At 34.6% G+C, this 27,484-nt stretch overlaps 1 protein-coding gene across 3 annotated transcripts in view; it reads left to right on the plus strand.

Moving 5' to 3' along the window:
- NAALADL2 (N-acetylated alpha-linked acidic dipeptidase like 2) overlaps positions 1–27,484 on the plus strand; it is a 1,143,498-nt gene that overhangs the window by 735,954 nt on the left and 380,060 nt on the right. The gene's annotated exons all lie outside the window — the stretch shown is intronic.

The raw sequence follows: 27,484 nt of genomic DNA on the forward strand, positions 1-27,484 counted from the left end.
GAAAATATGTTCCTATCTCCAATAGTGGGTTGTTTTTTTCATTTTGAAGATGAAAGTAATGGGTTTCCTTTGTTTTGCAAAACTTTTTAGTTTGATGTAGTCTTATTTGTTTATTTTTTCTTTTGTATCCCTTGAGTGAAGAAATATACCAGAAAAAATGTTGCTAAGAACAACGTCCAAGATTTTACTGCCTATGTTTTCTTCTAGGATTTTTATGGTTTTGAGTCTTACATGTAAGTTTCAGTCCATTTTTATTTTATTCTTGTGTGTGGTACAAAAATGAGGTCTTGTTTTATTCTTTCCCATGTATTTGTACAATTTCCTCAACACCATTTATTGTATATACCATCTGTACCCCATTGTATGTTCTTGTCTCCTTTGTCAAGTATTAATTGACTATAAAGGTGTGGGTTTATTTCTGGGCTCTCTGTTCTGTTCCATTGATCTATATGCCTGTTTTTATGCTACTACCATGATGTTTTTGAAACTGTTAGGGATCCCAGGTTGGACACCAAAAACCTAGGATTATAGTCTATTCTTGCTACTTACTGTGACATTAGGAATCTTTTAAACATAATAATCCTAGATTTCTTCACCTGTAAAGTGATGGTAATAATAACAGAAACATTTTCTTCAGAAGGTACCCAAGAGGATACAATGTAAACAAAATTTAACACAATGCTTTGTTTAACCTTATTGAATCCCAGCATAGGTTCAGTGAATAGTAGCTCTTGTTGTTATTACCAGACACAGAATAGAGAACAATTAGGATTTTGATTTTGATGAGTACAATAATTATTAGATGTGTTACCTAATGTGACAAATGAAATTTGAACAAAAACTTGACAAATGTCTGGAGATATCATGAAAAGATTATACCCATGATGGAAATAATAAGCAGAAGTAGGGAGAACATGAGGTTTTTGAATATAGCAAAAACAGCCAGACTATATGAGAATAAAAATTCCATATTTTGGAGAGAAAAAACAGTTCTAATAAGGACCTTGGAAATAATTGAAGAACTTAAATAGTATTTACCAGGTGACTTATCTCTGCACTAAGTTGGTGATGGGAGGAGTGGGCTGTAAAATGCAGAGAAAGGAAAGGTCTTTAAGACACTTGATGTGTCAGAAACCCTTAGAATAATGGCTATTAGACCTATAAGGAATACCAATGGCATATATAACCTCCTGTCCTAAAGAGAGGAGATGTTATTTCACTCACGTTCAGCATAGAAATGCCAGAGCTCATAAAGAGGTTCTCCAGCAGCTACACTTGGTGTTACTGTGAGACAAACTGGGCAGCCAAGTGCATGATGAAGGAAAGGTGAGAAGAAGGGAAAGTCATGATGATGAATTTGAAGCTTTTAGGAAAAAGTGTCTTGTGGTAATGCAAGATGAAAACCTGTGACAGGTGTAAGATCTTGGTCAGGTGTGATTTTGGAACCACTAACTTAATTTCTCACAGGACTTATGCTGCCAAAATGGTCTATTGGTATGTGGAAGAGCTATGATCATGTTCCTATTATTATTATTATTATTATTATTATTCCAATTGTTCTTCCCATGGCATCCTCCCAAGGGAACAGGATGGTCCGATACCTCTAGTCCCTCATGTTCATTGTGGGATATTCTGCTTACAGTGTTTTCAAACCCTGGTGTTTTCCCAGCCAATCATCTTCCATACTCTCAGTAAGTGACAGACTCTTCTTTTTGTAAAGTGAAAAATAATACTTTAAAATTTTTTACATCCTCCTCTTACTACTTTTATTCTACTCAGCTTGCTTTAATAGACACATTCTTCCCACATGGGATCTATTTCCTCTTTACTCTTTGAAAAATGAGAAAAGTAACCTACACTATGGAACAGGTCATGAAGATCAATTGAGGAAGAGTGACAGGCTGTGCTGCTGCATTATTTAGGCTCGACGCATCTTTCTTGGTTCCATTTGTCACGGATGACTAAGAATTTGTCGGGCAAAAGGATTTTCCATAGGAAAATCAAACATCTGCCAACATTCTTACTACAGTGTGTTTCTTTGTAAGTTCTCTACTAAATTTAAGGCCTGCTACTATTTATCTTTGTGCAGAGAGCTAAAATTATGGGCATGTTGGAAATGATAATTTGAAAGAAAAGTGTTTTTTCCTTGTATGAAATAATTGGCTCACAAAACTTTCCCATTTCCCTGTTGGAGTTCATATTTTGATGTGAACTCTTATGCTCACAGTCACCTTACAAACATGCCATTCCCTCTTTGGACAAGTCTTTTACACAATATTTGCGACAAGCACCTAGATATTGAGTGGCTCACAGTTCCGAGCCTAACTTTAGATTCTACTAGAAGTACAGCAATATGAATTTTTCTATCCTCTTCACATTAAAAAATAATAATAACATGGATATATCGGCCAAGGTATAATGGTAGTGGATGCAGAGTATCTGCTTGAAGTATTCTGTACAAAGAGACCATCTGTAATGAAGGGTTCACAAAGGCCAACACAGGGGAAAAGCCAAATGGGGGATGGTGGGGAAATCCAGAGCCTAGTGACAGCAGGAAGCCATTCGTGCCCGAAACCTGGGAAATGGTTCCAGAGGCACTGGGCCTCAACAACACTGCACAGAGCCTGAGGTCATGGGCAAGACTGGCCCAGGGTCAGCAGAGGGGCTTAGTTTATGGAATTATCAAAGGAAGAAGAACTTCAAAATTGAAATGCATGCCATTGATGTGAAAACCATATTCCCAAGTAAAGTACATTCAAAAATAATTAATTTTCATAAAATTTTAGAACTAAGCAATAGAAGAAAAAAGATGATTGATTTTGTTTATTGTAAGATTTTAGCTCAGGGGCTCACTCTCTGTCTCCCTACCTGGATCCATATATACATGTACAGATTTTTTCTAGTTTTTAATGTGCAATCGATTTCTTTTTTACCTTTCTAACCTTATTACCTTGGCTCAGAATATCGAGATGCTGCAAGCAATACTTTAGCCTGGCGAGTATCCACGCTCTGGTCTTTCCTATAAGTCCCCTTCCATCCAGCCGTTGTCACAGACCAGCGGCACTAGGCCGCCTATGTGGCCACCAGCCCTACAGGCAACATGGGCACCAAGGAATAACAGTGAGTCAAGACAGGTGACTATGCTGTTCACTCAGCTCTTATTAGTGCAGATTCAATCCAAATCTATAATAACCCAATAACAATAATAATCACTCAGAAGCAATCAGCAATAAAATCACACAAGAGAATTGGAGGATAATGAACCCAAGTCTCAAGAGTCCAGATCGACTCCAGGTCTGGAAGGCAGCCAGTCAGCGTCTTGCAAGGCAGAGTCTATGGCGTCTTCAGAGTCAGCTAGAAGAGGGTTGATCAAAGCAGCAGAGCATGTCTCAGCTGTCCCAGCCCCTCTCAGCTGTCACAGCTGTCTCTTCAAAGGCCTTTGCTTTCAGACTTTTGTATGATGCAATGTTGCATCAGCCTTTGATTAACACGTGTTGTTTTGTGCCACCTCAATAAACACATGTTGGTTACATCCCTCCGCTGTGCGTGCTCTGAGAGGGTGGTGTTACCCTCCAGTGAGCATGAACAGTCTGCCACGCTGTACTGTGCTTGCTCGAGGGACTGCATCATCCCTCTGACTCATTGCTGTCCTGCACATATTCTAAACATGGCTTGTTAGTTGACAAGACTAACACCATTTTAGTTTAGTCCTACTCTCCACACCAACTTATGTTTTATGTCATTATGATAGCATTTTGGATTTTTCTATTCTTCTTTATAGAAATGATTACTGCCTTATGGAATATGATAAAGTTACTGCATTAGAAAGTCAATTTATGCCTTTTTTATTCTTTGGTAAATCAACAAGATAAAATGTCTTTATAAAGCTAGAGAAAATGGTCCCAAACAGAATTAAAGAGACTCAGAGCTTGAGCTTTAACCCATGAAGTTTACTGAATATTATTTTCTTTGATAAGAATTAAGATATAGCAATATTTTAGAATGTTTCCAAAGGTAAGAGGTAAGCTCAATTTTCCCCCATTATGCTGTATTCTGCTACCCTATTCTTGTGTGCTGCTAATGCAATGAAATAATAGTTCATAGGTAAGACAAAGTCATAGTCCATGAAACATATTCTGCATACTGATAGCTGCTATCCTAAACCCCATACTTTTAAGAGATAAGGAGAATGTTTGAGCAAAACCCAAAATACATTTTTTTCTCCCAATTTGCAGCACCATAGTTAAAAAAGTTATAGAACTATGACTTTGGGACAACTGGCCCTGGGAGAGACGGGGCCTCACCAGCTCTCAAGTGCTGTGAGGACTGCAAAGCTCCCTTGAGGTGACAACCCAGGGAACTCTAAAACAGCCAAATTCAGGGTCTGCTTGAGGATTCTGAATGCCGTCTCAACACTCTTCATGGAAAGAAGCAGTTTGTTTTTTTTTTTTAACGCATTGACAATGCAGATTTAATCCCTGTCTACCCGTGTTTACTGCAAGCAGTAAAAGCACCAGTAGCTATTGTGTAACCTGAAAGTAGCAGTCTCCTACTATCACTTAAACTCATTACCTCTAAATATTCAACTTTTACCAGAACACAATCATTATTTATTATTTCTAAGTTGTTTTATTGTTGTTGAAGTATAGTTGTCTGCATTTACCCCCTACCACTCCCCACAACCCCACCCATTCCCACCTCCCTCCCCTGTTTCCACCCCGCCTTGGTTTTGTCCGTGTGTCCTTTATAGTTGTTCCTGAAAACCCTTCCCTCCATTATCCCTGCCCACCTCCCCTCTGGTTACTGTCAGATTGTTCTTAATTTCAATGTCTCTGGTTATATTTAAAATAATTAGTTAACAATCATCCAGCTTACCAAAATAAGCTAAAAAAACCTATATGATTCAGTTAGTTGATATTTTGCAAGGGCAAATAGTCCCTGGAATTAATGATTTTCCAAAGACCATCTCAGAAAAAAATATGCTATGATAATACAATTTAATTAAAACAACTACAACACTCCTTTATGCTATGTGTAATTGAGTAAAAATTACTGAGTGATAATAGCTAAAATGCAGTGTATTCCTTCCATGTATTAACTATCTAATGGAACTAGAGAAAGATAATGGACTATTAATTTAACTTCACCAGGTCAAGAGATATTTATCTGCACATACTATGTGCCTTTTACTTAATATGTTAGTGAAAGTATTCACCGGTCCCTATTATATAATAACAATTTTCTGTCCCCTTTGCATGATTGCTGATCAATTATACAGCACTAGAATGCTTGAAAAATTAAACAGTAAATTATATGAAATAGATATATATCATTAAATCATATCTTGTATGGGTTGATCTTTTAATTGATAAGATGTACATAGTTAAGATGTGAGTTAGAACTAGAAAACCCAGGAACAAAAGAAAGGGAGTGGTGAAAGAGGAGAGAGAAAGGAGGGAGGGAGACAGAGAAAGAGAATGAGACATTTGTTGTCCCACCTCTCCTGAAACCCCCAGCCCACTCTCTAGAGAAACCACTTTAAATTATTTTAATTGTACAATTTGTCATTTAACTCTGTTTCCAAATACTATATTTATGCTTCTATATTGTGAATGTTGAATCGATATCTTTTTAGGAATGTAGATGACTGGACTTCTTTATACTCCATACACTCCATGCTTCACTTTCTATCATCCCATTTTACTTATTGCTGAATGTTTAAATAAATTAGTATTTAGTGTTTTTGTTTTTGTGACTATAAACATTATTTACATCTCAACCATGTGGTATAATTTATGGGAATTTCTTGTGTGACTTTTCAATTGCTTTATTTCTTAAACTGATTAGTTTTCAAGATATCTGTCATAAATTCTTTCCCCAAATCTTCAACCCTACTGTAAAATCTCTAAACATGTACATTTGTATTAGATGTTCTCTCAAAATTCACTTTTCCCTGGAGACATGCTTTTGGCATATGACACCTTTTTTCACTCTCTATGTATTTATTATTTCCTTTGTAAATACAGCCTAATAATTCCTTTTGCCTCTCTCACCTTGCTTCTTTTCCTGGAGCCCATGTATTATTCTTTCTATTTTACTTCTTCAAGTGCAGGAAAATATTCTCCAGTAAATTCTGAGAAATGGTCAGTAAGAGATAAAAGTGTTGAGGTACTGCATATTTTAAAATGTCTTTTTTCATCCATATACTCGGGTAAAAATATTTGCCTAGGTATAAAATTTTAGGTTAGGAATCATTTTTCTTCAGAATTGTGTAACGATTTTTTATTTACAGTGTTACTATTGAAAGATTCAGTAATATTATAATTACTGATTTTTTATGGAATAACCTATTTCGCTACTTCTTACCCCAGAAAACTTTTTAGAATCTTCCTTCTTTGTATATATGATGATGTGCAGTGGTATGAGTCTTTTTCCCATTAATTTTCCTACACCTCTCAGTGGGTGTTTTCAATTTGGATGCACATGTCCTTCAATTTAAGTGCATGTTCTTAAATATTTATGTGATTAAATCCTTCCCCTCATTTTCTTGCTCCAATTTTCTTATACTCCCTTGGGTGTTTGATCACCTACACTGACCTCTAGGTTTGTTTTCTTTTCTCTCCTATGACCCATCTTTGCTTATTTTTTCTTCTACTCTGAAATAGACCTCATCTTTGCTTCTTAACTTTCTATTTAATTTGTGTTTCTGCCATGATATCTTTTATTTCCAGGGGCTGATTTTTTGAACTCTGATGCATTTTTTCTTAAATAAATTTATTTTAATGAATGTAAAAATTTTCCTATGATATTAGTTACAATTGTGGTTTATCTAGTCATTTTGAAAGCAATTTCTGCTTTGTTCATTTTTATGTTTGGGAGTTTTGTTTCACTTATATTGTGGCTTCTCCTCAAATATCTGCTTACCCTACACTGACCAGTATATTTAAAAATAAGTTATCAGAAATACAATTAGAATCTGTGCACAGCCATAGAGAAGTGGTACTTATTAAGTGGGTTTTGTTTCCTTAACCCATTGTGTGTATACACACACACACACACACACACACATACATAGGGCTACCTTACTGTTGTGTGTTCTCAGTACAATCAAGTAATAGTTCTATACAGTAATATATATAGCTGCTGTCTATCAAGTTTCAAAATGTCAAGTGTTGTCCTGGCTGGTGTGGCTCAGTGGATTGAGTGCCAGTCTGTGAACCAAAGAGTCGCTTGTTTGATTCCCAGTCAGGACATATGCCTGGGTTTTGAGCCAGGTCCCCAGTAGGGGGCACTCAAGAAGAAGCCACACATTGATGTGTCTCTTCCTTTTTTTCTCCCTCCCATCCCCTCTCTAAAAGTAAAAATAAAATCTTAAAAAAATGTCAAATGTTAATTTCCCATAGTTCACTGAATGTACACATATAGTACCCTGTTATGAAATTTTATCTTTAATTATCTCTGTGTAATTCTGATTTTTGCCTGGAAAAATCTATTTTCTTATGAAATTAACATATCATTTCTTGCTTTTTAAAAAAATTGATTCACTTATTTTTAGAGAGAGGAAATAGGAGACAGAAAGAGAGAGAGAAAAACATTGACTAGTTGCCTCTCATGCCCACCCCAACAAGAGATCGAAATCACAACCTAGGCATGTGCCCTGACCAGGAATCGAACCAGTGACAGTTTGCCTTCCAGGATGATGCCCTACCAATTGGGCCCACTGGTCATGACATTTCCTGCTATATTTAAGATGTCTGTTTTGTAAGAGAGGTAGAGAATCTAATAACATAAACTAGAGAATCTGAAACAAGTTTCTCAGTCAGTAACTAGAACATTCGTGCAATTTTAACTCAAAGTATTTTCTTGAGCTGTCTAATCTTTCAAATATATTCAGGAAATAAAACTGTAGCCATGAAAAATAATGCATATGGAAATGTCCTGTCTACTAAAAAGCAGTTCATTAGCTAGAAGCTGCTTTGAAGACTGATTTGACATTTGACTTGAGTCTTTTGGGAATTAACACAAATGCATTTTCATCACTTCCCTTTGATTTGAAGTAGCTGTAAGTGTGTTTTTTCTTTGCTGGCTGTATTTCAGGGGGAAAGTGGCCCTGTGTTAGATCAACAATGACAAGCCTTCTTCCTGACCACTCTATGTAATTAAGTTTACTGATTCAAGGACAGAGGGGAAAAAAATCAATGGACACGTGTGTCTCTCTCTCTCTCTCTCTCTCTCTCTCCCTCCCTCCCTCCCTCCCTCCAACCCTCCCTCCCTCCCTGTCTCCCTCTTGTATTTCTTCTTAGAAAATGATTAAGGCCTGACTCATCTCTTTCTTGTAAGATTAGGTAATATATAAATCTTTATCCTCATGCATAAAACAATACCAAAAGAAGGAGTTCACTTTAATACTCTTGAAGGTGAAGATTACAGTTAAAAAGGTGAAAAGATGATAGCAGGTGAAGGGAGGAGAAGACAAGAGAAAATATGACAAGAAAAATGGAGCAGATTCTAGGATCTAAAAAATTGATTAGAAGTTTCAAAATGGTATGATTCCCTTGGGTTATAGATTTGGGAGTGGTATCTCCAGTTATCTGCCATCCTGTAAATTTTTGTTTGTAATAATGAAACTTTTTAATATTTCTCTGAGTCAAATAACACACAGCCTATAATGAAGGACATTATTTTTGGAATGTAGCAGCAGAAACCCATGCTTGATGTCCCCAAAGCATAAGTAACCCTATCAGTTACTTTTTACCTAAAGTAATGCCATCCTAATCTCCATGTGTGAAACCAAAAATGACCTTTTGAACCAAGTGTAAGATGGTAGATGGGTGTAGTACCTTACATTTTAAGCAAACTGTAAATTTATATTTGTATCATCACAATTAAACGAGTTATCACAATACGTGTAAGGACACATTCAAAGGGCATATCACGTTAGATTCGAAAAAGGAGAAATAGAAGGGAGAAAAATCAAACTGACAGTTTTAGCAACTTTTTTGACATATTTTTAATGATTCCATCTGATAACATAGAGAAAATAAATGTCTGCTAGAAAATCTGATATTTTAAGTGCAATGAAATAATCTTTCTCTTAAACTCCTACAGGAGAATCGTGCATCATAATACTGCCTTCCATTTGATCTACTCCATTCACTATTTAGAAATTCATTCTTAGATAATTGGATGGGTGATGTATTTGCTTGCATATCATTAGCATTGCATAATAATAAAAGTAAAGCAAGCATGTCTGAGAATTATGCAGAGCATATATGCAAAATCACTCTAGATTTTAGTCTAGAAAACATGGGGAAAGGTGTACTTGTGGGCTAACCTCAGTGATGAATTACTGTGTGGATTTGCTCTTCATATTACAGTAAGTCTTTGAATAATGTCATTTTGTTCGATGTTGTTTCATTATAAAGTTGATGAGAAAAAACAAAGATTCCCAACCATGGCCACTGAGTGCTATTTGCATGTTTTCCCATGTGTGAATGGCTTTTCTGTGGGAATTGTGGTTTCTACCCACATCCTGAGGATGTGCAGGTTAAGTAAATTTGTGTGTCTACATTGTCCCTGAGAAAGTGTGGCAGTGTGTGAGTGTGCATGGGGGTGGAATGGTACCACCAGGGTTCCCACCTTGCCCCCTGAGGTTGAAGTATAGGCAGCCTCCTGTGATCCTGAACTGGAATTAGTAAGTTAGAGAGTCATTATCTTACTTGTTTTTATTAATCTTTCTTAACTGTATGCATAGCTTACCTTTGTTTCAACATTTAATATTAGAAATGCTTTGGGTCTCTATTTAGACATTTGGTGATGTTTTTGTGACTAGAAATGTGTCATAGGAACTTAACTCTTTTTTTTTTTTAAAGATTTTATTTATTTATTTTTAGAGAGGGAAGGGAAGGGAGAAAGAGAGAGAGAAACATCAATGTGCAGTTGCTGGGGACCGTGGCCTGCAATCCATGAATGTACCCTGGCTGGGAATCGAACCTGGGACACTTTGGTTCCCAGCCCACGCTCAATCCACTGAGCTATGCCAGCCAGGGCTCAGAACTTAACTCTGGTTACTATCAATTAACTTATGACAAAATTGGTTTTCTTATGTGTCATTTTGCTTAAAGTCACAGTTTCCAAGAGCCTGTGGATGACATTGAGAACCTACTGTAATGTGAAATAAATATTGATTAGCATCCTTATGTATGATATGATTTTATTTTTAAAATATTTGCAAAGACCCATTTAGAAAGTATTATTATCCCCATTTTACAGAACAGGAAACATCCAGATTTACAGTTTTAGTAAATTTCTTTATGCTACACCACTAGTCATTGGCAGAGTGGGAATAGAAGACTTGTGCTTCCCATTTCTGGTTTTTTTAGATATTTATTACTTATTTATTTATTTACTTATTTATATTTGACAGAGAAGAAAGAGTAGAGAAAGACAGAGAGAGACACATCAATGTGTGGTGGCCTCTTAGATGCCCCTTACTGGGGACCTGGCCTGCAGCCAGGCGTGGCCTGACTGGGAGTCAAGGCAGCGACTCTTTGATTCACAGGCCAGCGCTCAACCACTGAACCACACCAGCCAGGGCTCCCAATTCTACTTTTATAAAGATTAAATCATCCACAACCTAAACTATCCCTGAAGTCTGATAAATTTATATAAAACTAGATTTTGTGACTCTTTCTCTTGTTTTATCAAATCAAAATTAAATTTCTTTGTCCAAAAATCAAAACATCAGGTCTGAGAGTGTGTATTTCTGAATGGGATGAGATAGAACATTTGAAATGGGAAGGTCTAAAATTTTTTGAGATATAAAAAATAAAGATGTGCTTAACATCAGAAACAATGTTATGATGTATTCTGAATGGAATTTACTTTGATTTTGTAAAATGTTCTAAAAATTGAAATCTACTGTAATGGTATAATTTATAAATTTGAATCTCTAAGTGGTTTTGGTGTAGTTTTTTGTGCATTTTGGAAGGACATTAGTAGCTGTGCATATGTTTTCCTTGCTGGAATGAAGAGCCTGCAACTGGTGCACTGGAAATATTTTACCTGGCAAGTGTGCTAAATGAAAGTCAAGTTTCAGATATTTCTGAGAATTAAATTGAAGACTTGAGAAAGAATTATTAGGGAAACCAGTCTACTTTCTTCTAAACACTTTATCTGATTGTGTGCTAAAATTTAGTAAATAACTAACTGATCCTTTAGCCTCCATAAGAAATAACAAAATCCCACCTCATGGCCTCTGAAGGACAGTGTGCTGTAAATGTGAAGCTTCCCTTAACCTTTAAAAAGTGACTGGGTTAATCCAGCTACTAGTATGAACTTGCAGAGTTTCTTGCTAAGATTGAATTTAAATTGTCACCTGTCACCTGAGAGCAATTTTTCTGATCACATTGCCCTTGCACAAAGTGAGCCCAACTACAAAGGATAAGCTAATAATTGTTCCAGCATAGTTCATTGTGAACCATGAACAAAAAGGAAAAAGTGTTTTATTGTGATATGAATCTATTGATTTCTCTGGGAGGTCATTTATCTGGGCACTATATTAGAAGGAGAGCAAAGATAATGGGAGAAATCTTCTATTATTTGTATCTATGATTTTAAACATAAAATTTTGATAAAGTGGGTTTTAGTTTTATTTATTTTTAAAACATCCAATATAAGAAAATGAAATATGGAAAGTTGTTTCATAAACTTGTTTGTGAACCATAAACCTCTACATAAAATTTAAATTTTCATTATTAACTACTACTACTTCTAATCTTATGCTCTAAGTGTTACAAAAAAATGATTAGAATTTATAATCATTGCCAGTAAATAAGAGGGGGTTATATTAAAAATAGCTTTATCTATTTGTATATTAAGAACAAGAAGACTAATGGCCCTTTGAGTCACATGCTGTTTTTAAACCTGCCATGCTACTGGCTATATGTGGCTTTGGGAGGTACTTTCCAGCTTTCCTCATAAGGAGAATGCTGGTACTGGACTTAATGATACCCAAACCCTCTTTCAATCCCAACATTCTGTGAACCTGCGACATTTCTACCGTATTGCAGAAGAAATATAATTTAAAGGTGTGAATGCTGTAATAACATTTTTTCTTGCATTATTTCAGTAAAAGTTCAGTGAAAGCAAACTGACAAGTTTAGGCAGCTTTCAGAACATAAAGGAGAAAGGCTGACAGCTTTTGTGAACCTTTTTGCTTTCAACTGAAATCAAAGGGAACCCTTGCTCTCTGGCCCTGAATGTCATAATATTGTTATGTCTAGAGCCATTGAAATGTCTGACAAGGCTGTCGATTAAAAATGAGAATCATTGGGCCATATTTGCTGTCATAAGGTGAAGGGTAGTTTGAAAAGTATGGCATGAAGTATTCCAAAGGATGATTGGGCTTAGACAGTATTAACATTTTAAATGATGGGTGCGGCCATTTGCTGCAATTCACTTCTTACCTTATTTCAGCACGTAACTTCATTTTAAAAATTCCCCTTTATTTGTAATGTTTTGTAAAGTGCTAAATTTGGAATTCTGAAGGAACTATCAGCTGATATTATGGATCATATTATTTGGAAACCATTCTGCGTGTTGCACACGTCCTTTGTAGATGATGGGATAATGAGTGAAATGACACCCATTCATCTTTCCAAATCTGTAATACCTGGGAGTTCTATTTGACCTTCAGAAAACCACATCCACAAAAATGTTACCTCTAGTTTTCTAATAATTTTTAGAAGACATATTACCATACTGAGATAAAATAGTTTTACTTCCTTAGGCCAAATTCCTGTTACAACATGAATTTGTTGTAACCCTTTAATTATTAGAATATTATTAGAATATTCTAGAATTCTAGAATATTTCTAGAATAATTCTAGAAAATTCCAGAATAATTCTAGAATTATTAGAATAACTTCTAATAATTTTTAGAAGACATATTACCATACTGAGATAAAATAGTTTTACTTCCTTAGGCCAAATTCCTGTTACAACATGAAACAGGCAAATGCAATTAGTATAAAAAAAGCTCAGTCATGGTATCTCAGAGTTTAAAGGAATAACCCTTAGGAATTAGCTTGCATAATTTCTTATCCACTGCTTTATAGGCAGACCTCACTTAATATGGCTGACATGTTGCCCAGCAGACTCTGATGAACAGCCATAATACAGAAGAAGTCACTGCATTGTCAGCAAGCCCATTCAGTATCTGTAAAGCTCCATCATTAAAATTTTCCTTATATTGATCAAATACTTATTTATCTGTAACTCACTCATTTACCTGATGCCTTCTGAAATCAAAGTTCTATATCTGTGCTTTCTTCATATCTACCTACCATCAGGGGTTTTGCGTTTTTCTGCATGTAAGAAAAAATAAAACAAAACAAAACATCAACAGTGTATTGACTGAATTGAGAACTGTTCTCACAAAATGAGAAGTCTAATATAAAGCATGGTATTAACTCAGTGTCTCAAAGATATTAGCCTTCAAGTCTCTGCCTTTTTCTCATAGCTTCTGATGGAGCCTCAAGCCATAGCTTTTACCCCATTATTCTACTTGGAGGGAGGGAAAACAAAGACTTACATCTACAAAATTTGTAAGATCTAAAAAAAAATTTTCTGTAAAGACTTGCCCAACAATTTTTTCTTATATCTCATTGGCCTTGGCTAACATGATGTTTGAGAAAAATGATTTTTATATCTGGGCACATTGCCATACCCAATGAAAGTGCAATTCTGTTAATAAAGAAGTAGGGTAAATGGATATAGCATTGGCCACCTCACCACATTAACCTTTGAGTATTTGGGGACAGCTACACGTTTTCTCTTTCCAAGCTACCCTGGACATTATTTTTGATATCCCTCATTAAAAGTGTCATCATCTTCACAAAATGAAGTCTCTTCTTAAAATGTGGCATGTATACCTGGACCATACTATACTTGTGGTCAGACAGTGGCAATACTGAATTTTGTCCTGCAGTTACTGAATTTCTATTTAGGCAGCCAGGCACTGAGAAAACTGTTTGGCCCAAATTGAACACACACACAGCCAATGCCATCTGAAATTTTTCACATGGAATAAACCAAAGCTGTGATCGCCCTACCTCATATTTACTTTTTAATCAACTTTATCAGAATATAATATTCATATAATAAAATGTACTCATTTTAAGTGTAAAATTTGTTGAGCTTTGGCAAATGTAAACAATTGTGTAATCCCCATGAATAAGACAAAACATTTTCATCACTCCAAAAGTTCTGTTATGTTCCTTTCTTCTCAATTCCACCACCACCTGTCCCAGAAGACTGCCAATAAATTTCCAGTACCCCAGATTTACTTTGTCCAGTCTACAACTTTATATAAATGGTATCATACACATATATTCTTTTTGACCCTGGCCTCTTTTGCACAGTGTGTTTTTAAAATTTATTTATGTTAATGTGTATAGCATTAAATTGTTTTTGATTATTGCTGAGTATATGCAACATACCATAGTTTGCTTATTCATTCTCTTGATGATTGACATTTTCATTGTTTTCAGTTTAGAGCTATTACAATACAACCTGATGTGAATATTCACATACAAAACTTTTTTAAATGGTTTTCTTTTATCTTAGCAAATACTTGGGTGTGGGATTGTTGGGTTATATAGCAAGCACATGTTCAACTTTATAAGAAAATTGTCGCAACCACGGACCAACAGTGACCACGGAATGCTGTGGATGGCTCATGGAAACACGAGAAAAACATACACAGAGACAACAAGGTCCTGTGGGGAAATAGGGATGGAACGGCCACTCTATCTAGTGTAGAGCACCATGGCCACCCTTCCCAGGGGAGAGCACCCGTTCCCCCTCCAGAGAGGCTTTTTATTGGGTTCTTTTGCATAAGAATTCAGGTAAAGCTCATTATTCATTGCCAGGGAGTAAGGATCAAACAATAGATAACAAGGAAGTCTGAGGGCCTATTTTGAGTCAGGGTCAGATAGCTAAAGAGCTGTAAAAAACTTTAAGGAACAAACTTACTTCTTGCTTGGACCCTTATCATTTAATTGAGAGCATTCTAAACAAAGCAGGTTTCACAGGATTTTGCATATTTTTCCTTAGGCCTGATCACCCAGGGAACCCGCCCTTTCCAGCACAGGGCTGCACCACCCTCTGTCATTGTTTCAGGCTTAGGTGGAGCAAGGGAAGTAAGGCAGCCAAGAGATTAGGAGATTTTCTCGCAGACAATGAGGACTCAGGCAATGTCAAAGCCGAGGGGCGAGGGTCCATCACCCCCTTTTGCTGTAGCCCCCAAAGTCCTTCCTTGGGGGCCTCACATGTGATTGTGCCTGTCTTAGGTCGTTCCCCTCCTTGGGGAATCTCACCTGTCATTGGCTAACTGACCAAGCATTGGGGGCCAGGCAAGGTGAAGTAAAAGGAGCAGAAGCAGCGCCCCTGCCAGGGAGATAAGCTTTGTCTCCTTAGTGGCTTCTGGTCTGAGGGTCGCTCACTCAGCCATAGCCACGGGGAGGTTATAGCTTCTGATACCAGGCAGGGCAGTTCCCAACAGAAAATGTCAATCTGCTTTACAAAATGGTTGTATCACAGTATTGTCACAGAGTCCCCTCACTCCATGTCATTAAAACACCTGCATTGTTGGTCTTTATTTAATATTTTAATATGTCTTTCATTGTAGTTTTAATTTTTAGTTTCCTGATAATCAGTGACTTTGATCAGTGTGCTTGTTAGCACAATAAGTCTAAGTTAAAAGTTGTTTGTTTTCTTTTTCCTGTGGACATCAAATTAGCTGACAAGATTTGGTAAAACATGTTCTTTTTATTCATTCACCTTGGCAACATTGTTAAAAATTAATTGATTATACAAAATTGACTCTATTAACTACTTTATTCTGTTTTAGTGATCTATTTCTCTAAAGCACTATAACATAATTGATTACACTGATTTCACAGTAAGTCTTGAAATCAAGAAATGTTACTACTCCAAATTTTGTCTTTCTAAACTATGTTGGATTTTTAATGTCCTTTGAAATTCAATATAAATTTTGGAGTAAACTTGCTGATTTCTACAGCAGAGCCAATTAGAATGTTGATCAAGATCATGTTAAATGTATAAAGTAATTTGGGGAGATATGAAATCTTAACAATGTTGTGCCTGCCAATTCATCAACCTGGCAGATCTCTTCATTTATTTATATCTTCTTTCATTTTCCCAGGACCTCAAATGTAAAGCTCTGTTACGTGTATACACAATTAGGACTGTTATATCTTTTTAATCCTCACTTGAGGATATTTTTTATTATTACTGAATTTAGGAAGGGGCAGGAGACAGAGAGATAGTCAATGAGAGAGAGAAACATCAGCTGGGTGCCTCCTTTGTGCTGCCCAACTGGAGATGGAACCTGCAGCCTAAGTAGTGTCCTGACAGGGATCGAACATGCAACCTTTCTTGTGCACAGGACCACACTCCAGCCACCTGAACCACCTAGCCAGGGCTACGGCAGTTATAGCTTCATGATAATTTACCTCCTTTATCATTATAAGAATATCTTTTCTTATATCCCTACTAATATTTCTTGTCCCGAAGCTTATTTTGTCTAAAGTCAGTGTAGCCACATCAACTTTTGTTATGTCTTACTTTTAACCAGTCTGTCTTTATATTTAAAGTACATTGTACATAATGTATAGTGGGTTCTGCTTCCTAACCCCTCTAACTTTTTATTTGTATGTTGTCTTAACTTATATTTAACCTAAATATTAATATGTTTGGCTTACTGTTGCCATAATCATATTTTTTTTCATTTTTTTTCTATCCCATCCCCTTTTTTGTGTTACCTGATTATTATTTTTAGTGTTCATTTTGTTTCCTCTTTTAAGTTATTAGCTATACATTCTTTTTTGCCTTCTCCCCATCCCAGTGGTTACTCTCCAGTTTACACTGTACATTTTTGACTTATTTCAAAGGACATTCAAGTAAAATTGAGCCACTTCAAATACAATGTAAACACTTTATGACAATATACTTTCATTTTTCTCTTCCACCCTTTGTGCTATTATAAGATACTTAAGTCTGTGATTCCTATAGATCAGGTAATACATTATTATTATTATTTTATATAGCCATCTATCTTTTTAAAATATTGGAAAAGAAAAAAAATATTTTTTATATATCTACATATTTTTTAATACTAGTTCTCTCCATTCTTGTTTTCCTCCCTGTGGATCTGAGTTTCAATCTGGTAACTTTTATTTCAGCCTAAGGACATCTTTTAACATTTCTTTCAAGTTTACTGGTAATAAATTGTTTCTTTTTTTCCTTTTTTCTTCTTGTTTTATTTTTTCTTCATTTTAAAGGATGTTTTTCCTTTAAAGTGTCTTTGGTTTCCACTTAATTGTCAGTCATCTCTTTAATGGAATAATTCTATAGGTTCACGGCTCACATTTTTTCTGATAAATCATTCTTATGCTTATTTTCCTATATGTATAATTCTTATTTATTTTCTCAGAAAGCCTTGAAAAGCTTTTATTTACCACTGGTTTTAAGACATGTAATTATTATATGTCCAAGTATAGTTATCTTTGTATTTATACTACATGGTGTTGCTTAGACTTTTGGATTTGTAGACGGTTGTATCTCAGCAAATCTGGATATTTTTCTACCATTAATTTAAATTTAAATATTTTCCTCCTTCCCACCTCAAAAAACTGAGACTCCAATTTAAATATGTTAGATAGCTTCACATTGTTTCACAGGTTGCTGACTTTGTTCTTTTATTTCCACCTTTCATTTTTCACCATGCTTTAGTTTGGATGGTTCCTTATACTATGATTTTAAAATTACTGATCTTTTGTTCTGTAGGTTCTAATCTAGTATTAAGCCCTCTTTGCAAGTTTCCACTGTAGGCATTGTATTTTTGGGGAGGGGTTAGGAGATTGGTTTGGTTATTTTAAATTTATAGATAGATAGATATAGATAGATAAATAGATAGATAGTTTCTGCTCAATTTGCCCATAATTATCTTAAAATTCTTAAATTTTTTAGAAGTCTGTCAAACTAATGTGCCATCTTACTCATTTTGGAGTTTGATTCTATCATCTTATTTATCTCCTGGTTATGTGTTAGATTTTTATGCTTCTTAAGAATTTTTTTTAAATTGTGACTGTTACATGGCTGCACATATGAATTTTTTTTTTTGTATTTCTTTAAAAGTATGTTGTGCTTTTCACTGGCATGCAGTTCATTTATTGATGGATCCCAGCAGTCCTTCACCTTGTATTTCCTGATAAGGTTTCTTTACCCGGCCTTGCTGAGCTTCATCATGTGCATGCCCAGCTTAATGTGCATCTGGGAGCTCCAGGGGACATCTGTGCAGCTACCTGGAGGACTTGCTGGGTGCAGCCCCTCCTTCCCCATACTCTGTCCTGCAAAAACCAGCAGCCTCAGCCTCCTCAGACTTTGATGTCTGTCTTTTCAGCTGAGCACACCTACAATGCTTCTTCACCTTCTGGAAGGTGTTTCTTCTCTGAAAGCTTAGACAATCCTAAAATTCAGCTTGTTTGTTTGCTTTCTTCAGGGTTTACAATATTATACCTCCTAAAAATAAGAGGTGGAGAACTAATCCTGTACTTGCAACTTCATCATGGCTGAAAGTATGTATCCTCTCAGCATCTAAAGGCAAGACTTCACATTTAATCCTAGTAATTTTTAACCTTATAGGTTAAAATTCATCTTTTTAACAAGTCTGTATTATTTGACTATTATGTCAGTAGCTAACTCCAAGCATTTTATTGGCTACATATTTTCAAGTGGCCACCTTGTTTCTGTCAGTTAAGAACAGGCCCATGAACAGTGGCCAAGCTGTGTACAAAAAAGTAAGTGCTACAACTCCTTGGGATTATGAGGGTGAATTTTGTTGACTAATCTCTTAGGTCTAAATTTTGGACTGAACTCTTAGTAGCTTATTGCCTAGAGTTACTTAACCTCTCCTTTTTTAACTGTAAAAAGGGGACAATTATAACACCCAGCTCATGTGAAAAATAAAATAGTTAGTATGTATGCTACATATATAATACATATGATAAAGTATATAGAACAGTGTCCGTGATATACCTACAATGCACTTTATTACTATTATTACTTCTGACCGGAACTGTAAACTATCCATATTTTGACATCTTATCTACCTATCTAATTTCAAATTAGTTTGTTTTTCTGCATATACCATATGCTTTCAGTAACAATGCTTCACAACCTAGGTCGTGAGCCACTATTTTTATGAATCTTCCTCAAAGATATTTCTGATGTATGACATCATCAAGGCTATGGTCCAGAGTGCTTTTTATTTCTCATCCAAATTAGTGATTGATATGTGGAATCAAAGAGGACTAGAAATTCAAATTTGTGGAATGCTAATGCATGGGCCATTGGAAGGTTGCATGCATTCACCTGGAAAGGTTTTTCAAAATACCTATGTCCATGTCCCTTTTTGTTCTTCAATCATCACTCTCCTCACCCACCCAACAAGGTGGCACTCATATGTGTAAGTTTGAAAAGTATGTTTCTGTGTTTTTGATATGCAGTTCCCCCTTTCTCTACAATGTAAAAACCATAGTAGCCAACGCCTATCTCCAGAGTGACATTTTCCAGTACTAGCACTGAATAAGATATTTATTTACCTTACTGGTTTTCAATTTAGGTCCCATTTTCACATTTTTTTCTGCAAAGATATCACTTGGCAAAAAATGTCAAATTTCTTGTTGAAACCCCCTCTGTACAATGGGGGTTTCAGCATCATTCAGCATATCTGCAGCATCATTTCTATCTACCAGCTAGTTAGACTTATGAACATGAAAAATAAAAGGACATGTCAATACTTTGATTGTAGTTTATCTTGTATTTTAGGTATCTGCTCCTTCTTTCTAGATATTCAGAAATTATATTTAATAATACACTCCAGATTTGTAAAGCTTTACATGTTGTATGAAACTACTGAATGCATATTGTCTGTGGTTATACAGACTTGGTTTATTTATGTCTGTGCCAAACATGATTTTTTTTTTATTTTACAGAGTATAGCAACTCTGTATCAGGAAACTGAAAATAATAAAATATTAATACTGTTAAATTATGAAATTTTAAGCAGCACTGATTTTTAAATCTTTAACACTTTTCTATGTAGATATTTCTTATTTATAAGAGGAAATATATGCTGGAGAATTAATAAAGGTTATACTTTACCATGTAAGACATTAGTTATATTAATGTATATGATTTTTAACATTATATAAAATATTAAAATAGTCAATAGATTTTATACTGAACTACTTAAAAACATTTTATTGCAGAACTGAAATATTTTGTCAGCATCTTACACTTTAGGTCAATATAACAAAATAAAATTAATATTTATTATATGTTTACTGTAAGTACAGAGGTAAAATAAATAAATGTTTTTCTTATACATTTTTAACATAATTTTGATGATGAAGATTTGTTCTAGGTAATGATTTAAAACTTAATATGTATAGTTGTTCTCTATGTGAAACACCTATTTTAGCTCTATTTGACAATTCAAATTTTATTTGGGGGTAGAAAAGCAGGCAGACACAAGATATGGTTCTTCTATATGGAAGAATAAATTTAGTAACAAATAGATATAGCATTTTTTCTAAAAACATTTTCTGCATTTGATAATTTCTTAAGTTAATATTTATACTTAATCTCAAATAAAGAATAAAAATTTTAATAACTAATTTAATCAGTGTGTATAAGTGCTCTATTTAACACAAAATATATTTTAATGTCTTAGTATATTTACTCACGTCTATAAAGGTAACGTTCCAAAGCTATAAGTAGTATAGATAGCTTTTCAATTCTCTTAAACAAGAGCTCCTCAAAATATAAATGGTCTAATTTAAATAGTTAGAAATTAATTCTTTATTATAGAAGGTAATCAATTTGTCAACTTTAGTGTGAATAAGGTTCAAAGAATGACAAGAGTGGACATTTCTGCTCAGGACGTCTCATTGGCGGAGCCACAGATGATCACAAATTTGGGAACCTGAGACCAGCAGCAGGTATTGGCAGCAGCAGCCCCATTGTCAGAATGTTGATGCCACCTGTCAGTATGATAACATTGCTCTGTTTTGAAAGATGATCCTCAGTGCCCTAGTTTTCCTATTAACCCACTTAGCCCCACACTGCTCACTTGCTCTTCTCTTGGGCCAACTGCTGCGTCTTGTCCTATCTTTCACACAGTATCTTAAAGGCTTTTGGTGGAAGCTCTTAATTTAGGGTATTGGTACCACAGGAGGGAAGTGTCTTAGAGAACTGAAGTATTATTATATGTTTCTACCTTCCAGGATAAAAGCATGCTGTTTGGATAAAAGCTGAAAATGGTTCTGGGAAATAGTACTAGATAAAAATAGATAAATAAGTGAAGTCCTATTAAGATACTTTTTCAAATGTTTCATGCAACAAGATGACATTATTTCAAGCTTTAAAAATTGAGCAGTTTGAAGACTAAGCATCTGTCAGGCGATCTAAGGCAAAAATCCTCATGCTTGTTAGATAAACACTTGTAGGCAGAAATCTTTTTACACAATATTTTGAGAACATAATGGGAATTCATACACCTAGTGTACATCTAACTTAGACTGCATTAACATTTAATATAGAACTAAGTTCTATATTAAACTAAATTCAGAAATGAATAATAGCCCACCCACACAGTAATCCATGTTTATAAGAAAGTATTATTTTTGAGCAAAACATGACAAATATTTAGATTGTTAGATTTAAAGAGATATTTGAAGGCCAGAAATCTAAACTGAATACAAGCAAAATTAATTTATCCCTAACCATCAACATATAGTTTAATGTAGTTTCTCATAACAGCTTTAAACTTTTCATTTATTGTGAAATCAATTTCCAGTCTGAAACAGAGATTGACAAAGTATGACCCACTACTTGTTCTTGAAAGTGAGTTTTATTCAAACATAACCAGGCTCTTACTTACATAATGTCTCTGACTGGTTTCACGATACATCTGAGCTGAGGAGTTCTACCTGAGACCCTGTGTTCCACAAAAATATTTACTGTGTTTCTGTCTGCCTTTATAGAAACAATTGGATGACTTCTGGACTAAATCACAAAACCATGTCTATTTGAAACTCAAATTTATTATAATCTAAAGAGAATGGGTATTATAAGAAATTTATGTTCAATATTTTTACTTGGGACTTTTACAGATAAATAAGCAGTGTACCTAATTGAGTTTTACGAAAAATTTGTGGTATGTTTGAAAAAAAATCTTATAGTTGAATAGGAATGAGATTTCTCTTTTCCCCTACTTCAGAACCAGTAATATTTCAGAATAATAAGAATTTGAAAATTTATTCAATAAATAACCCCTTTAATTTCTTAAATTTATTGTTTACTAAGTTTCTTTGATCTCTTCTCCCATCATAAATCATTTCAAAAAATAGTTTGTGGGATATTAGTGTTTACCAGAAGAAAGTGGTAAAAATACTATTTTAAAAACATGCAATTCTCAAATGTGAACATATACACGTTAAAGTAGCTTAACTGAAATCATAGACTCATAGATTGTACATTTTAAAGAGCCATATAGTTTATTTAATGCAATTGTCAGTCTTAGCAGAAGATTACAAAACAAAAAACTCAATAATTAAAGTATGCTGCTCTCATTTTGCTGTATGGGAAATGGCTAATAACAAGTACTTCAAAGTTTAACAAAATGCATTTAGTGGACTGTGTACTTGGGTTTGCTTCACTCACTGTAGGCAAAGAGGCATCATTATACCACGATAAATGATAAAATAATTTGATTTTTCATATTGTATTAAATTAGTTAGTACTATAATTGATTTTTTGGAGTTTTTTTTGAAATTTTTTATTGTTGTTCAAGTACAGTTGTCTTCCTTACTCCCCTATTATTCCCCCCACCTCAGCCACATGGCTATAATTAATTTTAATAGGCTATGTATGGGTCCCTAACTACCTCCAGATTACTGTAGAACTAAGCATTGAAAGCACTCTCTCTGTATTTTGTTATTTTAGGGGTGATATCCGTTTAATTATGCAGATAATCCAAGTAGATTTTTATTTTTCCTCTGGGATATCACTTTCATTTTAAAGGCTTAAATGCTTCTTATCACTGCTTATGAATAGAATTAATTGAATCTGGAATGATGTTTGTAATACTGCGTGATGGAATACATTTAGTAAAGGAGTTGACATCCATGTATGCATTGGTCAAAATTACTGAATCTGAAAAATACTGGTGGGTATAAATTCAAAAAGACAAAATATTTTCTTCCATTCAACATTTTATTTTAAATGTAGCCACTCTTCTATGGATTTGTCAGTTGATTTTAAATACTTGTTTGGGAAATCCATTCATTCATTTATTAAACAAATATATGTTGAGAATTTACTGTGTATCTTTTTAGAATATAAATCCACAAGGTCATGATCTTGTTTTGTGTCCCTATTGCCTGGCATATAGTAGTTACCCAACACTATACATTAAAAGAATAAATGGTTCTAAACAGTAGAGCCTTGTCAGCATAACCTGAAAGAGCCTTAGTATTCTAATGGTTCAGAGAGTAAAGGCTTCTGTTGCACTGTATAGAAAGCACACAACAGAGTTAAATACAGAGGCTGTAAGATCACTTAGGAAGGAACTAACCCACATTTTAGGAGAGGGATCAGTGAAGACTACCTTGCAACCACTTGTTTACTTTCTAATTCTATTGATTTCTCTATTTCTGGCATGGCATATAAATGAAATTGTATAATAATTATATAAATAGAATAATGCAGTATATTATCTTTTGTGACTAGTTTCTTCCACTTAGTATCATATTTCAAGGTTTATTCTTGTGGCAGCATGTATCATTACTTCATTCCTTTTTATGGACAAATAATTTTCCAATATGTGGGTATTTGTTTCATGTCTTACATGAAAATCATGATTTTTGTATGTTCCATATTCTATATATTAGCATAAAGGACTCTGGACCCAATGTCTAGTTTCTTAACACCCTACTACCTGAGAATCACTTAAGAATTACTAGTAATCACCTCTGTTCTACTTCTATAGATCTCAGCGTACCATGAAATCTCAAAGGTTTCATTTGGCTTTAGAATTCAGTTACAGCCTTTTGACTTTAGCTTCAGACAAATAAAGTCTTTGTATTGTTTTGTAGGAAACATTTTTCTCTTTCCTGGAGCCAGTGTGTGATGTCATAGAGTATGACCCTGACAAAAAAAAAAAGCCTGCCCTCTGACCTGAACTCTAGCCTCCATTGCTCTTCTCCTGTCCTATTTTCCGAAGGGTTAGTTTTGTTTTCAGCGTAAGTAAGACTTAATACATACTAGAATTGCATTCTCAAGATAAAATTTTAAAAAGGCTCTTCACAGTTATCTTGTTTACATGAATGTAAAGAGATGAAAATTCATTCATTTGCTCAGGTTACCCTTCATTCTGGATCTATTCCTTCTTGGTTCTAAACATTCACTCTGCCAAGTATAGTCATGGCAAGTAATTAGAGAATTTAAAAATGAAATAAAAGTTCATTGAAACATATACAACCCAAATTATCTTGAATTCAGTGAGAGAATACCTAGGTAGGTTGATAAAATTTCAATTAATGTACTATCTTTAATTCCAGTACTTTGTATTTTATACTTTGCTTACTCTAATTAGTTTATGGTCCACAGTATTTTTAATTAGAAATATTGGTAATCTGTCCCCTGCAGCATTTTATTTAGTGTGTTTATGGTTCCAGGCTGATTATCTTAATGACACAGTGATGGAAATTACTATTAAACAGAAATGAAATGGAATACATATTAGGGTGAAAAAGTTTGTTTTGTTTTTAATAAAAGAATGATCTGTGGTTAGAATACAATATTAAAATTATCAATAAGTTGAGGAGTGTAGCTTTGAAGTTCTATCAGTAGCAAATGTCTGATCTTATGATTTAGTTCTAACCATTAGAGGTAGAGTCTAGGATAAAGGTCACATAGTTACCCTAAAAAGTGGCCAACCTATTGAAAACAGTTCAGGTTGCAGGACTGAGTAGAAACGGTGAAGGGATTAAGGGGAAAAAAATCTCATAGACACAGACAAAACTATGGTGATTACCTGAGGGAAAGGGAGGTGGGAGGTGGTAAAAGAAGGTAGGGGGGTGATAACTGGTGATGGAAGGAGACTTGACTTGGGTGATGAAACCACGGTATAATATACAAATGATTCATTGTAGAATTGTTCATTTGAAACCTGTATGATTTTTATTAAGCAATGTCACCCCAATAAATTCAATAAAAAAGAAGTTTAAATTATACTAATAATAGTGCTGAAACTGACTAAAATAGATATTACTACTGTGGAAAATTATGTGAGAAAATCACTGTAAGCATTGTGTGTCTACAATTACCATGAAATTAATTATTAGGGATGGGAGTAGATGGGTGAAGATTAGTCTAGTTCATTCTTTGTATTCTTGTCTTGTGTATACATTTATTCTTTTTATTTTTTATTTTTTTGTTGTTCACCTACAGTTGTCCCCATTTTCTCCCCACCACTCTCCCCTGCCCTACATACCCTCACCTCCCACACTCAATCCTACACCCCAGCTGGCTTTGTCCATGGGTCCTTTATACATGTTCCTTGATAACCTTTCCCTTCTTTCCCTGTTATATCCTTCCCACCTCCCCTGTGGTTACTAACAGGTTGGCGTCCCAGGCCCATAACCAAGGGGTTGATGGATTGAAAGCTTTGTGTGTAGTATATTTCAAAGGAATGGCGCTTACTTTGCAGTCTTTGAGAATGGAATCAGCAACAGCCATACTGTGATGGTGGCATTTTCCTTAAAGATATTTTTTCCTCAATAGTTTTAAACAGTTTTATAATTAAATGAAACATAGATTTTTGTATTTCATGGCATTGACAAATGTATACCTATTGGAACTTCAGTATTAGAGTGCATAACCTCCAGCAATGTCTGTGACTAAATCTTATATGGCACCAGAATAACATATTCCAAATTAGGGTGGAATATATTTGAGCTTCTATAAGTTTTTAGATATAAAATCATGTATATTGAAAAAATAGTAGCTAACTAGTGTCTCTAATATCAGGTAGATTTATGGAAAGTTTGAGCAAATAAAAATGACCAGATTCTCAATTCTCAATGTGTTTATCATACCCTTATTGGTCAATTCAAATGTTTTATGGAAGGTGGAAGATTATGATTTCTTTTCAAAATTTGGTTAAATATATTCAGAGTCCCTCCAGAAAAATGTGCATGTACCTAGATAAGTTCAGAAGGTTGATGGGTCTCCTGGAGCTTTCACAGATCCCCTAGAGATTTCAGGGATTGGGGTTAAACGAGGCATAACTACAACATTAAGTGTTATTTAGCCTTTCTAACAAGGTTGGGTATTTTTAAAGGTCAAATGGGAGTAAGAGTGTGAGTATTCTTCAGGGTAAATCCTGTAAGTGTTTGGAATAAACATTGACATATAGTAAGCAGACAATGCACTGTAGGCTTTTAGAATAAAATGTTATGGAATTATATTGTTCTATTTATTTATTGCCCACTTTTCCAGTACTATTAGCATTCTCACAACTGAGGAATGTCTGCTCTTAAACACAAATTATACTTTTAGTATTTTGAGCAAATCTTCCTCTATTATTTTCAACTGTTGGTATTGCCTCAGTTTAATATTTTTCTTTACCCTAAATAACTACATATGAATGAGTTTCACATATTCAAAAAATGAAACAATTCCTGAACATGTAATTAAACTAAGATATAAATCTTTTGGAGGCCATAGGAGGTCTGAAAATGGGTAAATGGAAGAAAAAATTAAGCATTTAACCTGACTTTCCTATAAAAACTGTACCACAGGGGAATTTTCTCTTTATGGAAGTATTCTAGCTAATACATAAAGAAGGAATGACAGAAATAAAATATCACAGTTTTGTAATTCTCAATGAAATAATAAATAAGCAATGATGTACATTGAAAAGAAAGAGAGGAAAAGAGAGAGGAAAAATTGAGAGAGAAAAAAACATGCATTATGTGTCTCTTGAGGGAAGTAAACAGCACTGACGAAGGGTTCTTGTGAAATCTGCATCTAATTGTATCAATACTCTGGATCTGTGAACTATCAATTTACAAAGAACACAGAAGGCAGGTGAGTATTTTAAATGACACCATGAGAATGGAATCAGCAACAGCCATACTGTAAAAAACTCTGAAACAAATGACCAACTTCTTAGAAAATAAATAACAGTAAATAATACAAGAGAGAGGGACCTATAGAATAAAGGAGACAAAATATCTCTCAAACAAATGTAATGTTTTCATGATTTTGACTTGATGAAATTAATCATTAAGTAAAACAAAACAAAACAATACGAAGAAAATAATATTAA

Source organism: Phyllostomus discolor, chromosome 2, assembly GCF_004126475.2.
Source record: "Phyllostomus discolor isolate MPI-MPIP mPhyDis1 chromosome 2, mPhyDis1.pri.v3, whole genome shotgun sequence".
NCBI lineage: Eukaryota > Metazoa > Chordata > Mammalia > Chiroptera > Phyllostomidae > Phyllostomus > Phyllostomus discolor.